We start from the raw sequence: 6,492 nt of genomic DNA, 5'->3' as shown, positions 1-6,492 counted from the left end.
AAGTATCCTGTGCCCTGATTGGTTCTCTGATCAGGTGACAGCCAGGCTTACTGAACTTGTTAACCCTTTACAGTCAAAAGAGATATAAAGTACTTCTGTTCTATTAACTTCTACTATCTTTTTATGACACCTGTGGTCCATCTAGCCCAATGTTCTGTCTTTCAATAGTGGCTAGGGCCAGATGTTTCAGAGAGAATGAACAAAACAGGGCAATTGTTGAATGATCCATCCCCTGTCATCCAGTCCCTGCTTCTGGGAATAAGAGGTTTAGGGACATCCTGAGCGTGGGGTTGTCTCCCTTATCTTTGCTAATACCATTGATGGCCATATACTTCATGAATTTATCTAATTCTTTTTTTCACCTAGTTATACTTTTGGCCTTTAACATTGCTGGCAATGAGTTCCACAGGTTGACTGTGTGAAGAACTACTTCCTTATGTTTTCAAACTGCTGCCTATTCTTTCAAGATGTGCTTGCACCCAGGCACTCTTGATTAGAGATTTTTATCAATAGTGTCCTCAGGTCATCTCCTGTGCCCTAGATATTCTCATACCCCAATGCAACAGCATATTGGGGGGAGGGAGTAGACCTGCCACCACTCTAGTTCCTTCTCATCTGCCTGCAGCTTGAGACAGAACGTTGCCATCTCTGCTCTAGCTAGCCATGTGACTTGCTGCTTATTTCTTATTGTTTATTTGATATCTTCTTAGTAATTTTCATTTATATTTTACCATTATTTAGCACAGCTTTGTGCTTTTGGTTGGGGGTCCACCTTCTCCTCTTTCATTTAGCTGATCTGGGTCTTGGTTTTTTTCTTTTGGGCCTCAATCCATGGCCTTGAATAACAGGTTATGCCCAAGACCCTGGGCTTCAAACCCTATCAGACCTGTCATACGTAGATCTTTTCCCTACAGTGATGGACAATCTAACTGCCTCCGCTGCCTGGCAGAGACTCCTGTCCCCTCCATATGTTAGATCCTGAGCAGATGGAAGAGAGCTAGATTAAAATGACTGTTGATGGAGTGCTCTTTGAGACCCTTGAGGTCCAAGTCAATCCTTCCTTTCCCCCCTGTATATCGGATTTGGTTGCTCAGATTGCTTAGGCAACCATCACTGTTGCGTTGGTAAGCAAAGATGCCGGAGATCCTTTAGAACTATACAAATCCTCAAAAAAGGAAAGACCCCATTCTCCAGAATGGGATAAAAGAAGGGGAACGTCGCCCTTTTCATCTGGGTCTCAGGAAACCTCATTTCAGGACATGGGTTCTGGTGGGGCTCCCATTCCCTCTGGTACTGAGACTCCAGCACTGGCTAAGAAGACCATGCTGTGTACCAAGAAATCCAACTGGTAAACAACCTAGAGCAGCCCAGTTGGCATCAGATTCAGTGTGTCTAAAGCACAAGAACTCTACAGCAGGGGTGGGCAAACTTTTTGGGCCAAGGGCTGCATCTGGGTGGGGAAATGGTATGCAGGGCCGGGGCAGGGGGTTGAGGTGTGGGAGGGAGTGCGGGGTGTGGGAGGGGGTGCGGTGTGCGGTGTGCAGGAAGGGACTCGGGGCAAGGGATTGGGGCAGAAGCACGGTGCGGGGTGTATGAGGGGGCTCAGGGAAGGGGTGTGGAGTGCGGCAGGGGGCTGGGGTGCAGGAGGAGTGCGGGGTATACGAATGAGTTCAGGGCAGGGAGTTGAGGTGCAAGGTGCAGGCAGGGGGCTTAGAGCAGAAAGTTGGGAGGTGGGGTGCAGGAGGGGTTTGGGCTCTGGCCCAGTGCTGCTTACCTGAAGTGGCTCCGGGGTGGCAGTGGCGCATACCGAGGCCAGGGCAGGCTTCCTGCATGCCTGCCCTGGCCCCATGCTGTACCACTCCAGGAAGCGCTGTGGCCCCAGGAGGAGGGCGGAGGGCTCCACATGCGCTGCCCTTGCTGCACCTCCAGGTACCTCCCCCAAAGCTCCTATTGGCCACGGTTCCCTATTCCCGTCCAATGGGACCTGTGGGGGGTGATGCCTGGAGGCAAGGCAATGCATGGAGCCCTCTGCCCCCCCTCCCACCCGCCTGGGGGCTGCAGGGAAATGGTGCTGTCTGCTTCTGACAGTAGTGTAGGGTCTGCTGTGCCCCAGGGGGCAATCTCATAGGCCAGATCCAAAGCCCTGAGGGGTCGGATCCGGCCCGTGGGCCATAGATTGACCACGCCTGCTCTAAAGCCAAGCTGAAATCATTGTCATTACCATCTTCTGTAGCCATCTGAGAAGGGTGCATAGATTGCAGTTTGGTATTATTTCCTGTATCATCCAACATATTGACTCTTGAGGGCCTCCTATCCAGAGTCCTCTGTACTGTTCAGGTTCCACGAGAACTGGAGAATCCTGGAAGAACCTGAGTTACTATTGCTGAGGGCAATTGAGAGAGACTCTCCACTGGTACTGTCTTACCTGCTGGAGTCTATCCTACCCTCTGTTTTTTCCATATACAGCAGTGAGCTGTCCCACATTAAACTCTTGAAGAGTCCTGAGAGGAATATCCAGCTATCATCCACATGTCCTCCAGTACTGTCAACCCTACCAACCAACTCTCGATATTCAGTACGAAAGCAGTTATCAGACCCTCTCTGACCTCCAGTACTGACTGCCCCTCTGATGGATGTGGTTGTTGACACTTCATCGGATTCTGAGATGCCCATATGTCTCCTCAAGGCAAAATTGTCTTGCCCATTAATACTTCCCTTTTGGCTGCAGCCTGTGCGGTGTGCCAAAATGTAGCTGTCATACCTCTTACGTGTAAATGGGCTGTCAAAAATACTGTCTCCCATCCAGAAGCTGAGTGTTTATTTTCTCCCACTTTTCACCCAATTCCCTGGTTGTTGAGGCAGTTAATGAATCGCAACATCGAGTCCCGCTCAACATCAGCTGACGAGCTGAAACAGCTGGTCCTTCTGGGCCTCAAAAGCTACTTCCCAGCTGCTTTGCAGTTCATAGTAGCTGGTTATCAAGCCCTGATGGCAAAGCACGATTTTTACATATTTAAAGTGTGTTTTTGTTTTTTTTTAATAGAACACCTGCCACAGAGGGAATAATTTCAAGCCCTCATAATGGAAGTAAGACAATCGCAAAACTCTCTCTTCAGGCCTTGCTCAGTGCTGCCAGTGCATCCGCACGTTCCATCTCCATGGCAATAGTTGTGCACTGAGCTTCTTGGCTGCAGCCCTCTGGCCTCCCTTGGGAGGTACAAAACACAGTCAAGAACCTCTCTTTCAAGGGACACAGGTTGTTCAGTAGTGCCACAGATGGTTCCCTTCATTCTTTTAAAAACTCCCAGACAAGGATCTCTGGGCATCTATATACCTGTGACAAAGATAATACATTAGATTGCAGATGGCTCAATGCTCTTGTCCAGTTCATTACTAGCCCATGAGATTGGCTGAACCTCTCAGGTGGGAGCCCAGATTCACTAACAAAGGGCCATCCTCTACAGTGACTTTCCAGTCAGTGACATCCTCAAATGACCATTTTGCCCCATTGGTTGAAGGCTGCGAAGAATCTCCCTCTCTCGATCCTACACTGCACCAATCCCCTCTCTACCCTTATGGGGATTGTGTCTCATTTCTACCTTCTTGGGGAGTTCATCACCATGGACAGATGGATCCTGGATGTGATTTCTACAGGCTATCCCATCTAGTCCAGCCGCTCCACCACCACTCTCCTCCCTATCCCTCTTCAGAGGCCATTCTCATGACGGTCTCTTGAGACAGAAGGTGCAATCTTTTGTAATCCTAATGGTGGTAAAGCCTGTTCCACTGGACTTCATTGGGAAAGTGTTCTTTCCTGGTACTTCCCTGGTCCTCAAGAAAAAAACAACTGGTGGCGTGGATCAGGTGGACATTGTTGCTAGACCTCAGGACTTTGAACACCTTCATCCACTCTCAACTGTTCAGAATGGTAATCGTAACAGCAATAATTCCTTCCCTGGATCTGGGTGATTGATTTGTCTTCCTCGATCTTCAGGTCACTTATTTTCATATAGCCATGTACCCCATCCACAGATGTTTCGTGGCTGGCAGGGACCACTACCAATATTGCATCCTACCCTTTGACCTCTCAACTGCCTCAAGGGTCTTTACCAAAGTCGTCTTGGCCATCGCAGCGCATTTCCAGCAGATGGGAGTAATCATCTTTCCATACCTGGACGATTGGCTCCTGAAAGGTCGCTCATTTCTCAAGGTATAGACAGCAACCAGGAAGGCTCTATCCCTGTTCTGCTCCCTGGGCTGCTGCCTCAATTCAGAAAAGTCTACGCTCACACCTGCACAACACGTAGACTTCAGTAGGGTCACTCTAGACTCTACCACTGCCAGAACATACTTGACCATAACAGGTTTGCCACAATGTCCAGATTCATTTCAACAATACAACAGACCTTGCAAACTACAGCAAGGGCTTGCCTGCAACTCCTGGGCCACATGGATGCTGGTACGTTTGTGACACCTTTATGAAGACTACAGTCCTTGGGTCATCAAGCCTGGACAAGAATTGCTTACACCCCCAACAAACACAGACCAAGTGAGTGTCTATACCTCAAAGGGCCCTCAATTCTGTAATTAGTGGAAAGATCCACAAAAGGCTTCTTTGGGTTTTCCATTCTCATAGCCTCCTCCCACAAGGATCATCACCACCGACACCTCCCTGCTAGGCTGGGATGTGCACTTTCAGCACTTCACAGCTCAAGCCAAATGGACCCACAGGAGGCAATCATCCACATTAACATATTAGAGCTCAGAGTGGTTTGTTAAACTTGCTAGCACTACTTTTTATTATATCAGTTGTCAAGGAGGAGTAAGATCCCAGTCCTTATATGCCGAGTCAGTAAAACTATGGAATTGGTGCATAGCACTCCACGTACTGTTCTCAGTGATCTATCACCCAGGACTGCAGATCACAGTGACAGACTCCCTCAACAGGCATTTCTGCCCTTTCTACAAGTGGGAACTGAACAATGCAGTATTCAGAAGAATATGTCCTACCTGGGGTATTCTGGAGATAGATTTCTTAGTGACACTATCCACTGCAAAGTGCAGACAATTTTATTTGAGGGCAGAGCACTGCTGCACTCAATGGGATATGCCTTAGTTATCCCGTGGCCCTGTGTATTGCTATATGCTTATACCACTACACCATTTGCTCAGAGTCCTGAACAGATTGAAACAGGAGAAATTAGCCATCCTCATAGCACTGTTGTAGCTGAGGGAGACATGGTTCCCTGAATTAGTTTGTGTGTCTGAGCAATTGCCTCTCTATTTCTCCCTGATTGAAAATCTCCTCATCCAAAACCTACCCTAGGGTCTTGGGGTTTCACCTGAAGGCATTGCTCCTAGATGGCTTATTGGTATAGAAGAAGATTGCTCTCGGGAGATACTTCTCAATAGTGGAAAACCTACCTTCAGGTGGGGAAATGTTTTCAATTTTGGGGCAGCCATTGATCTATACCTCCTCTTGAGTCTTATCTGACACACATTCTGTTAGCTGCTCAATTTAAAAACCACAGGATTATTGCTGAGCTCAGTTAATGTTCATCCCCCTATTGAAGGATTTTCAGTCTTCATGCAACCACTGTGAGGTTTATTAAGGGACTACTCAATCTTTTTCCACCTGTGAAAGAACCTACACAATTTAGTCCTTAATGTACTGAAGAAGCCTCCATTTGAATGTATGGGGACTTGTCCCTTCCTTAATTTATGCCTCAGGACTGTGTTCCTTATTTCAGCCAGGAAGGCAGGGGAGCTAGGAGTGCCCTGATGGCTGACCAACTGTACACAGCATTCGATCATGACAAGATGACACTAGATCCACACCTGCGCTTCCTCTGTAAAGTTTCTTCAGAGTTCCACATTAATCAGGAGATTCACCTGCTGGCGTTTTACCCTAAGCCTTGCTCTCTGAGTGAAGAAATGAGACTACATATACTGGATGTAAGAAGAGCTCTTGCTTTCTATCTTGACAGGGCTAAGCCCTTTAGGGCTTCTCGTAGGCTCTCCATCTCTGTTGCAGAACTAAGAGAGAGACGTCTGATCTCCACCTGGAGGCTGTCCAGATGGGTTCCAAGATGCACCTTAATCTATTATGAAGTCTCGGGAGTTCGTCCCCTTCCTATGATGACGGTTCATACCACCAGGGCTCAATCTACCTCTGTGACACTACTGAAAAACATACTTATCTCAGACATCTGCAGGTCAGCCACCTAACCTTTGAGGCACATGCTTTCCCGGTACTCATGTCTGCTTCCAGAGCTGATGTGGCTTTCGGTGATGCTGTTCTGTGGTATGTAGTGAACCTGTCTCCTTGGCACTCTTCATAATTGAGGTACTACTCAAAAATCTGCTGAAAGAGAGCACCTATTGGGACGCGACTCAAATAAGGAGAAGTTATGTACCTTGTACAGTAACTGGAGTTCTTCTTCGAGTGCTTGCTCATATTCATTCCAAGTAGGTGTGCGCGCGCCGCGTGCA

The 6,492-nt window shown here is 48.0% G+C and overlaps 1 protein-coding gene across 4 annotated transcripts in view; it reads left to right on the top strand.

Annotated features, from left to right (window-relative positions):
* RNGTT (RNA guanylyltransferase and 5'-phosphatase) overlaps positions 1-6,492 on the top strand; it is a 416,253-nt gene that overhangs the window by 47,953 nt on the left and 361,808 nt on the right. The gene's annotated exons all lie outside the window — the stretch shown is intronic.

The sequence above is a fragment of the Chelonoidis abingdonii genome, chromosome 3 (assembly GCF_003597395.2).
Source record: "Chelonoidis abingdonii isolate Lonesome George chromosome 3, CheloAbing_2.0, whole genome shotgun sequence".
NCBI classification, from domain to species: Eukaryota; Metazoa; Chordata; order Testudines; family Testudinidae; genus Chelonoidis; species Chelonoidis abingdonii.
The sequence above is the reverse complement of the archived record's forward strand: the minus strand, read 5'-3'. Positions and strand labels throughout refer to the sequence as shown.